This window comes from Cupressus sempervirens, chromosome 7 (assembly GCF_028749045.1).
Source record: "Cupressus sempervirens isolate cs-2001-9-10 chromosome 7, ASM2874904v1, whole genome shotgun sequence".
NCBI lineage: Eukaryota > Viridiplantae > Streptophyta > Pinopsida > Cupressales > Cupressaceae > Cupressus > Cupressus sempervirens.
The window spans coordinates 282,170,797-282,189,558 of NC_143124.1; the positions used below are offsets into that span (position 1 = coordinate 282,170,797).

The 18,762-nt window shown below is 33.3% G+C and overlaps 2 pseudogenes; both read left to right on the forward strand.

The window, feature by feature from the left end:
- The window catches only part of LOC149546523 (FAM10 family protein At4g22670-like), a 41,897-nt pseudogene extending 26,174 nt beyond the window's left edge, over nucleotides 1-15,723 (forward strand).
- Nucleotides 15,724-15,884: 161 nt separating this feature from the next.
- LOC149546524 (cullin-1-like) lies at nucleotides 15,885-17,895 on the forward strand (annotated as a pseudogene).
- The last annotated feature ends 867 nt before the right edge of the window (nucleotides 17,896-18,762 follow it).

Consider the following 18,762-nt stretch of genomic DNA (forward strand, 5'->3'; position numbering starts at 1 on the left):
ACTTGTTATGAGAGTTGTTCATGCAGGTTATTGGTTTATGTGTTGTGGATGTCCTTGATACTACATGGATTCACTTTTTTCAGATGTTGTCAGTGAATTTGTTATAGACTTGACATTATCTTTTTTAGTGCATGCTTATTGGTATATATGTGGTAGGTATTTCTCTTGAGGCTTGTGATTACAGGTTATAGATTGGATATGTTGATGATGTGAGATTCACTTGGTATACCTTCAGAGGTATGGATAGTTGGATGGGTTTGACACTTGTTGTGGGTGCTATTTCAGCTTTGGATATTTTGACAACTATAGATACATGTGATTACCTTTGGATCAAGTTTTTTGTGCTTGGCATTTTAGTTGGTATAGGATTTTATGATCTTCTAATGTGATAGGTTGGGTGGCTTTCTCTTTGAATGGCTTCTATGTATGTCTAGTGGTAGTGGCATAATAAGAGGTGAGATCATCCATTTTTGAGATGCTGGATACTTTGATTTTGTTGTGGGTACTGGATGGAGCACTTTATGTACTTTGATCCATGATGGTGGATGTGCTAGAAGGGATTGTTCCCTTGTTCATCTATGTGGCTTCATATTGACCCTATGAAATGTATACAACAAGTGGGAGATTGTTGAGATAATGGGTGTTGTAGACATTGTATAATACTATTATATTGTATTATTTTATTTTATTATGTAATGTTGCAACTAGATGGGCATGCACCATGGAAAGATTCTCATGGGATATACTTGATGAGTTGTATTGTAACATTATGATAATATTTCATATAATTATTTAATATCGGAGAAATGAAATACATTTCCAATATTAAATGTGGGGTCAATTGGTTAGGTAGCACATGGTTCTAGCACATGGTTTATGTAATATCACTTGGTGGTTTTGTGGGACTTGCTACTATATAAGCAGCTACAAGGGTAGTTGTTAGTGTGACTAAAGGAGAAGATAGAAGACAAAAAGGCAAGAGTTGAGTGGGACAAGGCTTGATAGGTTAGCCAAGGGAGCATGTGTGATGGTTGGAAGCATGACATGGGATGTGCGGATTCATGCTTGTTCACATAGATTTCTTGGTAGTGACTATGGATTTGAAGGCTTCCATGGTTGTATTGCAGTGGCATTTTCGCTAAATAATATATGGTGATGGATGCTTTTGGAGGCTGGGTTTTTTCCTTAATGAGGGTTTCGTAAGCTATATCTTGTGTCACATTTTTGTGGGTATGTTGTCTATTCTCTTGCATGTGGATTTTAATTACATATTTATTTTAGATCTATTATGTGTTATGTGGAAATGGTTATATTCTTTCTTGCAAGTTTCCTTACACTTTGCATACCAATCTTGCGTTATTCTTCACAACCTCACCTTGTTGATTCATCTTGTTTCTAAAAACCTATTTGGCTCCTATAACATTCTTGACATAAGTCTAGGAACCAATTCCTTTGTCTCATTCTTCACAATCTGATCTAGTTCTTCCTTCATTGCTTGAATCCAATGATCATCCTTGCATACCTCATGTGCACTCTTTGGTTCAATTTGAGAAATCAAACACAATTCTCCATGTACTCTATTTATTGTCATAGCTCCTTTTTCTTACTTCCAATGATATGATTATCAGGGTGATTCTTTGTCAAATTCATGTTTGGGATTACTGCTTTAATTCTTACTTCTTCACTAGGTTCATATCTTGGTTTTTCTCTCTATTCAAAATTTTGAACATCATTCTGCAAATCATTATTCGTCTCAAAGAAAATTTCAATATTTTCTATAAAAGGTTTGGGATTATCTTCTTCTTCATTAGAACTATAATCCAACATTCTTTCTTTAACTCCAAACTTTTCATCCACTTTTACATTTGCATGCTCAACAATAGTCTTAGTTATTTGATTAAAACATCTATAAGCTTTTCTTTTCAATGAATATCCAAGGAACATACCTTCATTGTGTTCTACATCAAACATACCAATATCATCATCTCTCTTAATGTAATATTTACTTCCAAAAATTCTAAAATACTCTACTAAGGGTGCATGTCCAAACCATAGTTCATAGGGTGTCTTGTTTGTACCTTTTTTGATTTGCACTCTATTGATTGTGCATATTTTTGTATTGAGTGATTCTTTCCAAAATGTCTTGGATACATCATTCTCAAATATCATGGTTCTTTCTACTTTTGTTATAGACCTATTTCTTCTTTCAGCAATCCAATTTTTCTCAGGGGTCTTAGGTGCTAATAGCTATGTCTTGATGCCATTTGCTTCGCAAGAGGTGTTAAAATCATTTGAGGTAAACTCTCTACCTCTATTTGATCTTAAATATTTTATATTTACTCTAGATTCATTCTCAACTATGTTCTTAAACAACTTAAACTTTTCAAATGCCTCAAACTTTTCTTTAAGAAATACTAACCACATCATTCTACTAAAATGATAAACAAAAATCATGAAGTACCTTTCACCATAGAATCCTTTTGTTCTAGTAGGACCACTCAAATATGTATGAACAATCTCCAATTTTGTTGTGGTAGTGAGTTTCTTGCTAGGAAAATAAACTTTCTTCTTCTTAGCCATAACTAATCCTTTGCACACAACATTAGTAGGCTTCACAATTGTAGGTAAATATTTGACATCAAATGTACTAATAGCCTTCACAATATTATCAAAGTTTATATGATAAATATTCTATGTCATAACCAAATATTATTAACCTTTGCAACCAAACATGTAATCTCTATAGGGCTTACTGGAAAAACATTACCTCTAGATCTTGTACCAGTGCCAATCAACTTACCACCTTTGTCTTTGATAATGCATGTCCTCTCTATGAATTATAACTGATGACCTTTATCAATAGACTACCCAAAACTCAATAAGTTATGATTTAATCCATCAACAAAATGGACATCATTAGTGTTAGTCTTTCCATCAAGAGTAATAGATCCTATTCCCTTGATATGACAAGCTACATTGTTACCAACTTTGACAATTCCTCCATCAAGATTACTAAACTTAGAAAACTTATTCATGTCTCTAGTCATATGATGTGAACAACCACTATCTATAATCCAATGAAATTTCTTTTCAACTTGCAAAACTAGGGCTTTCCCTTCTCTGACATATTTTTTTAAGATTTTGTTCTTTTATAGCTACAAATTGTAACTCATCATCACTTTCACTCTAAACTATCTCTTTAAACTCATCATCTTCATTTGCATACAAAAAATCTCTAAGATTTTTAGACTTGAAATTCTTTTTAAAAATTTTCTCTCTTTTAGGAAACTTAGAAGAATAATGACCAAATTCATTCAAGTCCAACAGTTACAAATTCTCTTACCATCTAGTCCTCTCCTTACAAGAAAGACAATTCCTTCTTCAGTTCTTCTATCCTCCTAAAATTTGGATCTGTTGTTGCTAGCATAGTCTCCACTAGTGCTTGCACTTCTTGATAAAGAATGATGAAAACTTAATGCACTAAAGGTTGTTTTCACTTTGGGAAAATCTCCAGATTGTTTTAAGATCTCTTTTGCTACTTCCAATCTTTCAAGTAGTGTCTCTCTAGTAAACTTCTCAATGTAGGGTATCACTAGCTCAATCATCTATGATGTTTTCTTGAATGGCGGTGTCAAAGTTTTTAGGATCTTCCAAATAATATCATCTTTAGTTTTAGATCCATTGCAAGACTTAATTCCTACAACAATTTTTGATATTCTACCAATATAGCTTCTTACAAATTCATTTTCCATCATCTTAGCATCTTGAAATAAACACATCCAATTCTATAATCTAATTCTTTTAGCATGGACATCACCTTTAAATTTTGTTTCTAAAGATTTCCAAATTCCATGAGATGTTTCTAAGGATTTTACCTGACTATATTCATTTTCAAGAAGAGCTAAAAATAATGTTCTCTAGCAAGCATATTAAACATAAACAGATCTCTCTTAGCCTCATTGCAATCCACAATTTTTCTTTCTTCTACAATATTTTTTCCATTCTTTGTCATCAGCAAATACCCTAGACCGATACATAGAAAATGAGATTTCATCTTCTCCTTTTAGTTGTCATAGTTAACTCCATCAAATTTAGGACTTTATTTTCTGAAGTGACTTGCCATTGATCTCTTTAAGTTGTTAAGCTTTTCCTTTAAGGACCTGATGCTCTGATACTAGTTGTTAGAAAGTATAGTCCACCAAGATAATTGGGGGCAGGGGTGTCAATCGATTATCCAACTATTAAAAAATTTATCAACCTTATTAATCCTTAACCCTGTGAACAATATAACCAACAACTTTAAGAAAGTACACATACATAATAACACAAGATATGTGGGAAAAACCTAGTGGGGATGGTACCCACAAAATTTTGTACTAATATAAAAATTCCTTGTAAGAGGATAGACTCTGTTAGGAGCCAATGAAATACATTTAGTACATATTAGTCTCTATTAGTAGACTTTGAATCCCTATTAGGAGATTCTGACCCTTTTAGGAGTTGTGCCAACCTTGTTAGGAGTCATAGAAGCCAAATGGACCTATTCTCCCGATAGCTTATTGAAAAAGACCACCAAACTCACTATCCAACTGATCTCTATATTATTTCTTGTAAAATAATAGAAATGAATAATTTCAAATTCCTCTATCCTCTTAACCAAACTAATCCTCTTATGATCTCAATACCAAATCACCAACTTTGCATCCAATAATCCCTTGGATTGTTCACTCACATTTACCAAGTACTTCACATATCACACTCAAATACACTTTACATCACAAGGAAAATAACCTTCCTTCATACCACATCCTCAAAACAATTCCTTGAGTCAACCTTCAGGATCTTCTAATTAATTATAATAGGACCTCATTAAGATAATACAATTATTTTATAATTACAAACATTGTTGGCTCACAGTCTTTGCAATATTTTGGGATAAGTGCAACCTTTGTGATCACCAATATTTCATCTAGAATTGACATACATCCTTAACAATCTGAAAATTGATACTACAACATTTTGGATGATATACTTGACTACAACTTTAATTCATTTAAAATAGTTTTATTTATCATCAAATGGTACAGGCTATGGCTGAATCGAAATGATCTTGGTAAGACTATTATTGAACATGATAGTGGATTTACAATGATTAATACAAGGTCATTTGAGCTAGTCAGAGGTGAGCCCTATATTCTTCAAGCCAATGTGAGCAAGTGTTTTACTTTGGCATTCCACACAAACCAAGTTGGTCATTTGTTGTTAGACATGATCACAGAGGAAGGATGGTAAAGTATAATGTGATGGAAGAAGAAGATACCGAAGAAGCACAAGATGAAGTAAATGATTATCATGAATGATTTTTACCCAATTATGAGGTCACAAAACCCCTAGGAACATATGTTATCATTGAATGGGTTGAAAGGTATTCTATAACCCCTTTTGACCCATTCAAACATATGATTTATGTCTGTTAGTGTAAATACATATTTACTATTTACATTTTACTTAAGTTTTCTTAGGTTAACATATTATTTTATTATTATGCATTATTTTATTATTTCTTGGTGATATACTTAGGAGTTTGCATACTTTTATGAGTTGTCATGTTGACAACACAGAAGTAAGCAACTCTAATTCGACATGTATGGTGTCTACAACATTGGAATTTGTATAATTAATTGAGTTGTCATGTAGACAACACAATTATTCGCACTCCTATTTTAGCACATGGTGTCTACAACATTATTTTGCATGCTACACCTTTGTAGGCTTATCCTCTCATCATCACACTTACTCCTATGCTTAATGGAGGATAACCCACTTCTGGTGGACATGTGCCTGGTTGTATGACTTATCATGTTGCTGATTCCTAGGCATTCTATAAGCATTCCATAGGTCTTTATATACAAACACTCCTAGTGTACTCTCATTGAATCGAATACATATCGTTATTTTGATCATACTCTTTCTAGTCTACTGTTGTGCTTGTGTTTGAGTTCCTTGATCTTGGGTGAATTTTTACCTAACACAAATTCTTACATGGTATTAGAGTTTGGAGAATTTCTCTTCACATAGCTATTTGAGACCATTGTTGTTTCAACATCTCGAGCTAGATTTGGTGTATCGCAGTCATTGGGAGCATCTAGAGCTAGAATGGACCTCGCGATTACGTCCAAAATGCCGAATCAGTGAAAATCAACTATAAAATTGCCTACACTAGGCCAAATTTGACTTTGAGGCAATTTTTTTTTGCAAACTAGCACCTGAAGGCCCAATTTGCAAGTGCCGTATGATCGTTATTTAGATCTGCAATTTTATTTTTAGATTGAATTTATTTTTCTTTGCATTTTCTATCTGCTTTTTTCTGGAAATTGTTGGAATTTTTTTTGTGCCCTTCAGGCCCGTAGATAATTTTTTTTTGTATAAGCATTGGGCAGTGACACCCCAGCCCTACACCCTGTGTGGAATATTTCTCCCGTTTCAAAGAATATTCCAATTTTTTGGTAGCTTAATACCATTTTTTGGCACGCGTTAAAAATTCCACCGAAATCCAAATCCAACAGATGAATTCCAACTACCCAATAGGCACCATACACTCCCATGACGACACAATATAAAATTTTATGGTTGCGGACAAAGTCTTTTAAACTCCTCATAATGTATTTTTTCCACCAATGTGGGACTAAACATTAAAACTTTGACTACCGCAAAATCATTTTTAGGATGACTTTCTCCTACCGACGACATCTCTTCCCTCCTCAACTTGTAGACAAGTGGCATTCTACATGCATGACACATCAACCTTTGTATGCTCTAGCTTGACGCCCATCTCAATAGTGAAGGTGAACTTAGCCACCACACAACCATTTATTTCCTTCCCACATGTCATCGCAATAGGTTGACAATGTAGCATCCACCATGTAAGCACACCAGGTTAGTAGCCACATGTCCTTACACATCAGTGATCGAATGTACAACATGTGTTAGCTTCATATAGTTGGTGTCATCCTGATGTCACCACCACGTTAGCAGGGGGCTAAGCTTTTGTTGACATCAGCCAGACATGACAGTAAATTTGATGATGGTCTGACCATCATTCCCAGTCAATTTTGAACTATTATGATGGTTGTTTGATTGTCAAATTTAACATAGTAGTTTTCTACCTAAACCCCTCTCCAAATGCAATTTTGATTTGATAGTCTAACTTTGGGAGGCCATAACTTAGTCATCTAGACTCCAAATCAAGTGCAATATTTTTTGATTTTGGGTAGAATTTTTTGACTATTTTGGTGGTGGTGTTCTTTTTTATTTTTGGTGCAAAAATTTGTCAAAAATTGCATCTTTTGGTGACTATACCTATCTAGTCTTGCATTTTGCAACTTGAAATGCTGTGTACGGGCTCATTTGGACTCATAAATAGGTTCCATTTTTTTTGAAGTGCTTAATTTTTTGTCTACTTTCCAGATCTACAATCAGATTATAGGGTTGTGTGGACAAAAATATCACATTTAGACTTAGAGCCTTTTCTGCATTATATTGCTTTGATTACTTTTCAGAATTATTTTACATCTGAGCTACAGTGCTTAGCGATAGATTTGAGCCTCAAAAGGCAGTTGTAAATAGAAAAATTAGAAGCCCACTTTGTACATTTTAACAAGTGGCTTATTGTACACGCACTACATATAAAGTGCCTAAAGCATCTTTTTTTTTTGGGGGGGGGGGGGGGGGGGGGGGGGGTTCTTTGATTGAGTGAATAAGGGGGGGGGGGGGGGGGTGTATTATATTTTTATGTCTCTCTCTTGTGCTCTTTTTATTTTTTGCATCATGGGTTCACCTAAAGGTCCACTTCTAACTTCACACAATTATTCTACATGGAAAGATATTGTATAGAGTAGATTAATGGAAAAAGGTTTAAATCTTTATGTTGATGGTACATTTCCCAAACCCATTAATTCTACAACACTCTCTGATTGGAAAATTAAATACCAACAAGCTTTAGGAATTATCAAGACTTGTGTACATAGAGATCTCTTCTTCCACATTTCTAGTTTCAAGGAAACCAAACCTGCTTGGGACAAACTTGAATCATTGTATGGTAAGGTGGATGAGGAAAAGGGATACTGGATTGAGGATGATCTACTTCTCTTAGATCCTAAGAATTTTGACATAATTTAAGATTATATCAACAAATCCAATGAGTTTAGAGGACTACTTGAAGATTGTGGTAATACCATGAAGGATGATAAGTTGATTCATCACATCCTAAAGAGGCTACCTTTAGAGTATGCTTCCTTTGTTTCAAGTTATAACACTCATAGGTTGACCATGGGAAGTGGTTTCCAAAAGCCTAAATTTGATGCTTTTGCAAAAATGTTGATGATGGAACAATCCAAGTTGATAGATATGGATTTTCTCATGTCATCAAAGACCAAGGCATTGGTGACAAGTGATGAGAACCAATCAAGTCAAAGTGGAAGAAATTATAACAACAACAAGAAGAAGCACTGGAAGAAAAAATCATAATCTGAGACACAACAATCCTCCTCACAGTAAGGCAATTCTTCTTCCAACAAGAAGGGAAGTAATGAAAAGAAGGGAAAACTTTTTGTGAATATTGCAAGAAGTCAAATCATGATGAGCATGATTGCAAGACTAAGAGAATCGGTGAATTGGAAAACCTACTTAAGAAGAACAAAATCAATGTGCCAAATACTTCCAAGGATTTAACTCCAACCACTTCAAAGAGAAAAGGGTAAGAACTTATGAAAAATACAAGTTCTTTCTCAAAATAGATTCTTGACTCAGGTGCCTCATATCATGAGTACTACACATCTTTGTAGTAGATGATACAAAAATGGAAGTTGAAGGGAAAGGACATGTGGAGATGGAAAATGGGGAATTCAAAGATGTTTTTATGTTCTAAATCTTACCTCTAATCTTCTCTCAATTTACCAAATCACTCAACTTGGAGATGGCAACAAAGTTGAGTTCCATCTAGATTCAGTAATGGTGTGAAGTCTCAAAGATGATTCATTGGTTGCAGTGGGGAAAGTCAATCATGACAAGAGGCTTTATTCCTTCGCCCACTTTGTGCCTAAGTCACCTTCACAAGCCTTGTTGATTCAATCACATTCACAAACAAAATTATGGTATGAGTGGTATGGTCATCTTGCCTTCCACTATCTTCAGCAACTTTGCTCCAAAAACATGGTCAAAGGTCTACCTACACTAGTACATTTGACCCTATTTTTAGACCATCTATTAAAATGTTTTAGATTGTTCAGAATATGCAAGGAAAAATCTCCTTTTTAAAAATTGATGCCCGTGTTGGTTGAAATTTTGACCAACACAGGCTTCATATTGTTTTGTAAATGAAAAAGGTTGTGCCCTATTTCATTTTTATGCACACTTTGCATTGTTATGCCAAACACATGCTTCATCTTTGGTCTTTCAAATGCTTAATCTCAAGGCAATGGTTGGAAAGTTGGGCACACCAAAGATCAGAGGATTGATCACACAAATTAAGGATGACCTAAACAATATTGATAAAACCATTGTGAGTATCTAACTAGGCCTTTTCTTTTAATATTTTTTCTTCAATCATAACAATGTTTGAATATCTTTGGCAACTTGAGTAGAACCCATTTGGACAACAAGATGCCACTTTAAAAAGAGAGACTTATTCAGAGTTTGGTTGTGACTTAATAAAAGAGCTATGGTAGAACAGTGATCAAAAATATGTTTCCAAGGTATTTAGATGATGCCAAACCTATTGTTTATTATAAAAGCACTTCTTATTGAGAATTAATAATGCAAACAAATAATTTCAAGAATAATTTTTTTAGCACTCTTGTTCCCAAAATCACCAAGGCAATATTCCAAGTTAGGGTTTAAAAGATAAAACTAAAAGTTAAAATACCATATCAAATCTCTGTTTGTATCACATTCATTTCCATGCTTAATGAATAAAGTTGAAATTGGAACTTTTTTTCTAGATCTCAGTTGAGAAATTTTTTGGAGTGGGGTTCGCAAGAAAGGTGCATCTCTTCAATTAGTTGTGATTCCTTGTATACCCTTTATCTTCTTGTTTTTTTGATTTCCTTCGTTAAATGGTATTTTTTAATTCTTTTTAGCTTGCACTAGCTATCTTTTATCCATAAGGCATTCCTAGACATGGGTCACTCCTATCCCTGCAGAAATTTTTAGTGTACTAGCACTTATTTCCAACATTGAAACATTTTGCTATATTTAGTTAAAAAGCTAGGAAGCATCACATATCCATTTGGACATGGCTCTTAATTATTAACTATGGTGTTGAGTAGTATCTTAGTCAAGTTCCATGGAGTGATTGAACACAAAGGTATAATGTGGCTGAATGAAAAAGTTGGGAAGTGCCTATCTACTACCATATTATTTTATTACAAGATATGTATAGCATTTAGATCAAGATTTTTTAATCCATTTCAAGAATATTTTTTGCAATTGAATACAAAATTAAAAATAGTCCAATTCAAAACCAAAATTTTCCAATCAATTCATTTTTTTGCACTTGAGTTGATTTATCTGTTATCCAACTTACTTGGGTTATATTCTTGTGTAATGTATAGGCTCAATAGTTATGGAACATATGAAACTACATGGAGCTGTAGTATATTTTGGCATTCCACTGGAAATAAATTGTTGTGCATTCCACAAGGGAATGAGGATCATTTTCTTTGCTCCTATTAGTTAATACTTTTTTTTGTGCACATCTCCCCTATTAGCTATTAATGTACTATCTATGTTCTATAAGTTTGTACAAATGGCCTCTAATGGAGTGTACTTATGGGATTGAATTTGGTTCTATTTTAAGTGAATGACATATGTAATATATGTGTTGAGAATGATGAATTTGATTTTGAAGCAACCCACTCATCTATCAATGTCTGAGAATCTTTTATTCACAAATTTTGTATGCTATTTAAAGGCGGTTTTTTTGCTACGCTGTAAGAACAAATCCAAGTAACAATTTTAATTTTTAATTTTTTTTGTACTAGATATAGATGAAGTCCATAACAATATCAAGCTCATCAAGTTAAGAGACTAGATCAGCTAATATATCTCACAAAAAAAATCCAAAATATGTTAGTACATATTACATCATGATCGATACATAAATAACATCTCTAACTTTCTATTACAAAAAATCAACAAAATAAAATATCACTAATTGTTTGAAACTATCCATCAAAGGTTAGTTTTTGCTTTCATTGTAATCTTCCCAACTCCAATGTCCATGAGGATGGGAAACAACTGACAACTTCTCATATCAGAATACCTTTTTCTATTGAAGAAGATCTTGTTTCCATGTTTCTTCTTATATCCTTCTTAGATTTTTCCTCTATTTCCTTTTCCTTTTCATTGGATTGGTTTTGGAATTCCATCAAGTTTGATTATGGAAGGTGGGATTCATTTGTTTTTTGTATGATCATGTATGGCCATATCTCATCTCTTGCTTGTGTGACCCTTACAATCCCATCTCCAAGCAACTTTAGGAACTTAACATAATTTCCATTGTCATAGTTACCTATAAGCAACATTAAAGTACATGAGTGTTTTGTATGACTCAGTAAGCATTCTCCTCACCCATTAAAAATTCCATCATTTGTAGCCTTCCATATTTGCTGCAAAATTTCAGTAGAAAGAGAGCCAAAATGTTTTGTAAATCTTCTTCATGATTGTAATATTACCAAATAAGATTTCTAACCAACTATTTGTCATTATTAGTGTTCCAATTGTTAAAGCCATTGAAAAACATGTACAACGTTTCCTTAATAGATAAAAAAGCAAAGAAAATATGCCTGATAGAATCTGTAAACAAACAAAGAAAATATGCTTGATAGAATTTGTCTTCTTGCAAAGTGAGCATAGATCAAAATGTGCATTATGTTTATAATAACTAAACCTTCAACAAACATCTAAAATGTGCCTTCTTAGGCTCCAAAGTGTTAGACAAAACATATTGTAAGTGCTTATGCAAAAAAAAAACATTATCTACCTCAATATTCCTATGTTGGTTAATATGCTAAAAAAATAGAGAATTGTAATAAGGAGATTTATAAATGTCAATCCCTCCTACATAGGTGACTGGGGTATTAAGAACCAGGTAGGCTTCTTTGGTAATTGTGTATATCCAACTAGTATGAGGGATTTGCTAATACAATCTCAGAGAGGTCCAATGAATAAGTTGGTCCAATACCTAAAGCAAAAAATAGCAATCTTGACCCACTTCTTAGTAGAACAACCTTGCAGTAGGGAAAGTTATTTCCCCTATACTTGAGGTTTCACTTGATTGATCCTTGTCCCATAAACTTTATCCCTATCTTGGAAGAAATAGCAATTAATGACCTTATCTTTGATAAGCTCTTAAGATTTTCATAAACTTTTAAGACCTTGGACCCAATAGGGTAACAACCTACTTGTAGGTAAGGACATCACTGAAAGACAAGTCTTTGTAAGTTTATAGTGTTTTGTACCCTTAGAAACAATAAGAGCAATGTTATTTCTCATTAGTACTTTACGAGGTTCATTGCCATCAAGCACTTTGATAATCCATTTAATAGAAAAAGTAATTACTTGCTTTCTTAGGTCTTTAAGACCTAGATACCCCAATCTTCTATCCATGCAACATTAACCCCACTTCACAAATTGCCCTTTATTTTTTCCTTTTCCATCAAACCAATGGAAATTTCTAATTTTTTTTTGAATATCATTCACCCGACTGCTGCCAAAGAGCCAAATAGATGCATAATATAGATAGTAGGATGATAAAATCTTTTGATGAACTTGAATAAGAGAGAGAGACACTGCCTGTGCCTTCCAATTTTTTTGTCCACATTATTCTTAACCCATAGCCACATATCCTTTTAGTTTTGGTTAACTATAAAAGAAATTTTAAAGCATCTCATCTATTTATGAGGCTCGCCCATTAGAAATCACACTTTTTGCACCAGCTTGGGGGACCTTCTTGTCAGCTTAACATATTAGATTATGTCTTAGATATTCTAGCACTAGAGGCAAGACAAAGGTGGTCCAATTTATTAATTAAGTTATCAACATTCTCTTCATCTAGCTGCACAAGCAAGGCTGTCTCATTGGAAAACTAGATATTTAGGAGGTCTTCATATTTTGGTAACATAATACTTTTGATTCTAGGAGATCTCACATCATTCCTAAGGAGATTATGTACAACATCAGTTGCAATAACAAAAAGAGTAGGAGCTAGGGGTCAGCCTATCTAATAGATCTTTCCAAGTGGAAAGCCTTTGATAAGACCTCATTAGCATCCACTTAGTAGAAACACCTTTTAGTAAGATACTAACCATCCTATAGCTTTGCTTAGGAAAGCTAAATGCCTCTAAACTATCATGAAGAAAGTGCACTCCACCCTATCCTATGCTTTTTCAAAATCTAATAGAATAGCACATGTTTATCAATGTTGTAGGGCTTACATTATAATATTGGTATCTAAGGTTGGGGCCTAGAAGTATATCACTTTTACATGGATAACATATTATGATTTAGTAAGCGGGTTTATATTAGAATTATAGTTTATAAAATATCTTAATATCATATGTTTTTAATCCAAAGTTGAGTCCCAAAAATCTTTTTTGGTATTTTTGCTTTTGAAGTTTTCTTTTATGTTCATTTTGCATTGTATTAGTTGGTTTTCTAAATAAAAATTGGTTCCTACATTTAACTTTATTCTCACCTGAGAACTCACTAGTGTTATTCCAAGGAGTTTTAGGTAGGAATTGTAACAAAGCAAGCACGTGTTGAATCAATTTTATCAATTTCTATGGAGTTTTATACTGATTTGAATACAACGTTCATAAGAATCCAAAATGTTTGTAGTTTTTAAACTGAATTTCTATAAAATGTGCTCCAAAAAAGTACTTTCGAGGATGAAAGTGATGATCTGGATGAATAGTTTGGTACTTCAAGCACTGCACCAAAAGCGCTAGAAGAAAATGTCAGTGATGATGAGATTGTTGAATCAGACATTGAACTTGACAATCAAGGAGTTGATGAACTAGACAATGACCCCCCACAGAAAGTAAGGCTTGGATTTATAATATTTTCTATTGAAAACTAAAATATGTATGTCATAGTACATTTTGATTTTGAGTTAGTATTTCTTTTGGAGCTTCTACATGATTGATGTTGTTAACATCAACTCCTTAATTAACATATGTAGTTACTGATAGATGGGAGATCCCTTTGTTGAAGTAACTAAAGAGCAATGAGATTCTACCCAAGTAGCTAAGGGCAAAAAAATGGAGGCAATGTCAAATGTTATAAACTCTTTGCTAATAGAATCCCTAGAGTGGCTGTCATATATTATGTAGGAAGGGTATCACATAGATTGCCTTTTGCATTTGTTCTAATCTCAGAGTTTCTTAGGTGATTTGGAAGAGGCTATAAACCATCTTACAAAAGCCATTATGTGCAATCCCACATCTGCAATCCTCTTTGCTAACCATGGTGAAGGCATGGCTGCTAATTTGACGATTCTTTAGTCTACTATATTGGCATAATTCTTAGATTGTGTGAGAGATCGTACGAGAACAAGTTACTGATATGAGACAACATCATGATTTTGCAGCTAGTGTATATGTTAAGATGAGGAAGCCCAATGCAGCCATTCGGGATGCTAATGCTGCTATTAATGTTTGTACAACTTTTTAATAAGGCTTATGAATTTTTTTTTTCATCCTGTCACTTTGTTAAGGCATTAATGCACTTCACCATTCCTTGGTTTTACCTCCAAACCATATTAAAGGGGGAATGTGCTTTATTACTTCAAACAATCTAATCTAATGTTTATAATAGTAGAGTTCTGTTTATTAGAATATGACACATTTTCTATTTTGGTATGTCCAGGTTACATACTCCATATTCTTAATATATGGTTTAGTTTCTTTTTGTACTAGTCTAGTTTTAATTGCTTTAAAAAATTTGAAATGACTATTGTTTGGAATAATCAAGTATAGATTAATCCAGACTCTTCCAAAGGCCATCAAGCATGAGGAATGGCAAGAGCAATGCTTGGTAAATGGGAAGAAGCTGCTTAGGATCTACATCTGGAATCAAGTCTTGATTATGATGAGGAAATTGTAATTGTTTTAAAGAAGATAACAAAGCATTAGAAGTTGTTTTAGTTAAGGTAATGAACAATCTATATTCATAGTAACAAACATTTAGAGATGGTGGATGATAATCATTTGATATATACACACAGGTTGAACCAAATGCACATAAAATTGAAGAGCATCACAATAAATATGAGCAACTACGCAAGAAAAGGGATGATAGAAAGAAAGAACATTATAGGAAACGTCGCCGAGCTAAAGCTTAGGTAATATAAAGTTTGCACTATTATCCTTTTTTAAACTTTCATAATGCATATAGCTAATAATGGCCCTAATTCATTTTAACGCTGCCTATAAACAAGCCAAGAAACAAGAACAATCTTCAATAGGTAGGAAATTAGGTGGAATGCCTAGGAGCTTCCCAAGTGGAAAGTTAGGGGGCTTCCCAGATGGAATGCCTGGCAGCTTCTCTAGTGGAATTCCAGGTGGAACGCCAAGTGGAATGCCCAGTGGAATGCTAGGTGGAATGCTTGATATGAGCAAGATCTTGAATGTTTTGTTGATCAACTTATATGGATGGTTGATTTAACATCTATTTTCTAGATTTCAGTTGAGAAATCAATTGGAGTGGGGTTCGCAAGAAAGGTGCTTTGTATGAGTGTGCCTCTTTTATAAGTATATAAATTGCTATTCTCTTTTTAACAAATCAATATTTGCAAAATAGTGTGTTATTCTCTTTCTTTCAATAACATGTCTCTGTTGATAGTCCTTCATGGACGGAAGACACTGAATTCATATGTCATACTCTAATAGATAGTTTGGGATAGTTGAGCTAATTGTGTATGCATTAATCTCTATGAATATGTGACTACTTATTAATGCAGACCATACATAGAGAGTCTTTTTAGGTTGCCTTTTTGTGTAGCTATGCAACTTTACACATCTGGAATTCATGACATGAATGACAATCTTCATCCATATAATGCTATTTTAAAATTTAGGACTTTGTCTTGTTATGTGTTGTGATATATAATTAATATTTGTCAAAATTGTAGGAAGAAGCTTGCACAGAGACTTTTGTTTGATAAAAGTGCAAATGATGATCATGAAAGAAGCATATTGACAAAGTTGAAGCAATAGTGTGGTGGTCAGTTTACTTCTAAAATGGAGGGAATGGTATGCTGCATCCTACATAAATAAAAAAATCACTCTAATTCTTATCAATGAAGTTAATCTAATTGTAAATTGTGTAAAAATCTCTATGCTTGTATGTAGGTCACATATCTAACATTAGCAAAGGAGACCCAAGGTCATTTTGACGATTATCTTAATGAAAATTCTCAAGAACATCCTGGCATAGACTTGACTATGACAGTTTTGACAATTGGATTTTGGCTGAGTTACAAATCATTTGATCCTAACCTACTAGCTGAAATGGTATGCCCATTTTGTATGCAATATACCTTTTAAACTTGCCAATTTTTGAAGCAGTTTAACATTTTGACCTTTGCTACTTAATGTAGGTAAGATATGTAGAGGTGTTTAACATGGATATATTCTCTAGATACTTGTAATATTAATGGGAAGTTTTACCCTAAGCCTATGGAACTTGTTGTTACTACTTACTAGGTAATTGCCTTTTTGGTTGATTACTGACAGACATTTGGATTCTTTGATTCATATAAAATGGCATTATAGGTCATTTTCTACTGATCATTATTGCGAATTTCTTCTTCTAGTTTCTAGTTAAGAATTAGTTGGGTAGGATAAGTTAAAGCAATGGTTAATGTCATTAATTGTTAATGACCATACATTGATAATTTAATTCATTTGCTACTTATGCTATCTATTTAAAGGAAAACTAAAATTGATGTGTTATAGAAACCATAAATATGCAAAGTGAATACATCATGTTTATTAGTGTTAGTTTCCTTGATATATCTTGAATTTACTTCTTTTTCCTTGTGTAACTTACTTTGTGGTTATGATACATAGGCATCAACATTGTTGCTATTCAATGCATCTGAAAGGCTAAGTTACTCAGAAGTTAAGACAATTGAATTTGACCAATGAAGATATTGTCAGATTGCTAAATTCTCTTTCATGTGCAAAACATAAAATTCTCAATAAATAGCCAAATACAAAAATTGTGGCTCAAACAGATGTTTTCAAATTCAATTCAAAGTTCATTGATAAGATGAGGAAAATTAAGGTATGAACTCTGATATAACAAATTGTATACTATTTTTCTTGTCTATTTTTAACAAAAACTAATGCATGTGGAGATAACATGGGAATTGGTTTCTACCTAGTTGCAAATTCCACTCCCACCAGTGGATGAGAAAAAAAAGGTGATTGAGGATGTAGATAAAGATAGATGTTATGCAATTGATGCATCAATTGTAAGAATTATGAAAAGTAGAAAATTTTTAGCACACCAACAACTTGTTATGGAGTGCGTTGAGCAACTTGGATAGATGTTAAAGATGAATTGCTTTATTGGATGCTATATACAAAAATGAATTAGTTAATTTATGAAATAAGGTTGTTAGTTTACTAAATTTAACAATTTTTGTTCATGCAACCTGATTTCAAGGCAATCAAAAAGTGAATTGAAGACCTGATCATGCGAGAATACTTGGAAAGGGACAAAGATAATAATAACACTTTTAGATATCTTGCCCTGAACTACCCAAATGGGTGCTTAAGGATCTTTGCTATAGAAGTATTTTTATTGACTTCTGCAAGTGGAGGGTTGTGATTATCAAGTCATGATAAAAAAGATTTCAAAACTGCATCATTGCTAATGTAAGCAGTGAAGGCTGTCGAGGCCCCTTGGTAACAAGGTTAGTTTCTTGAGAATTCATGATTGGAGGATAACCCTGAACATCTCTAATTGCCAAAGAGTCAAATCATTATTTTTGTTAGTGTGGTATAACCTAGTTTTTAAATGCTTAAATGTCTCATAAATAGGATCTGTATCTATTGAGTGGGACAATGGATGCTTCAATGCCATCAATGTTATAGTTTATTTTTATCCAACATGCATTGTTGGATATGGGCCCAAAGTTATTATGATTACTTTTGACGATTTTTGAATTTGATCTATAATATCTTGGATTCTATTTCAAAAGTTGAAATTGTTTATATTTGTAGTCTATTTAATGTGGCTACATTTTCAATTCTGTGTGTTAAATGGTAAACATTTTAGTACAACATTAAGGATTTTTGGTGGTATTACATTTTCTATTGGGCCTTCTAGGCAAATTATTTCAATAATATTTTCTAGTATTTCAAGAAGTAAAGCTAGCGATGAGATATGACTGATGTTACATACAAATACTTCGTCTATTATGTTGCTATGAATATTTTACAACTTGCCAAGTCCATTGGAATCATTTGGTTTATATGATTTGATCACTTATGTGAATTAGTAACATCTTCTGACCTCATTAAAATGGGTGAAGTTGCACAAAATTTGGGATGGAATAGCTGCAAACTAAAGTAATTGTTTATTCCACAATCCATAATAATATAATTCCCTCTAGATTGCTCAAAATAGGAAACTTGTTGGATCGCTATTTTTTTGTGTCCAAGTTTTTCCCCTTACAACCTTTGTTAAATAAAA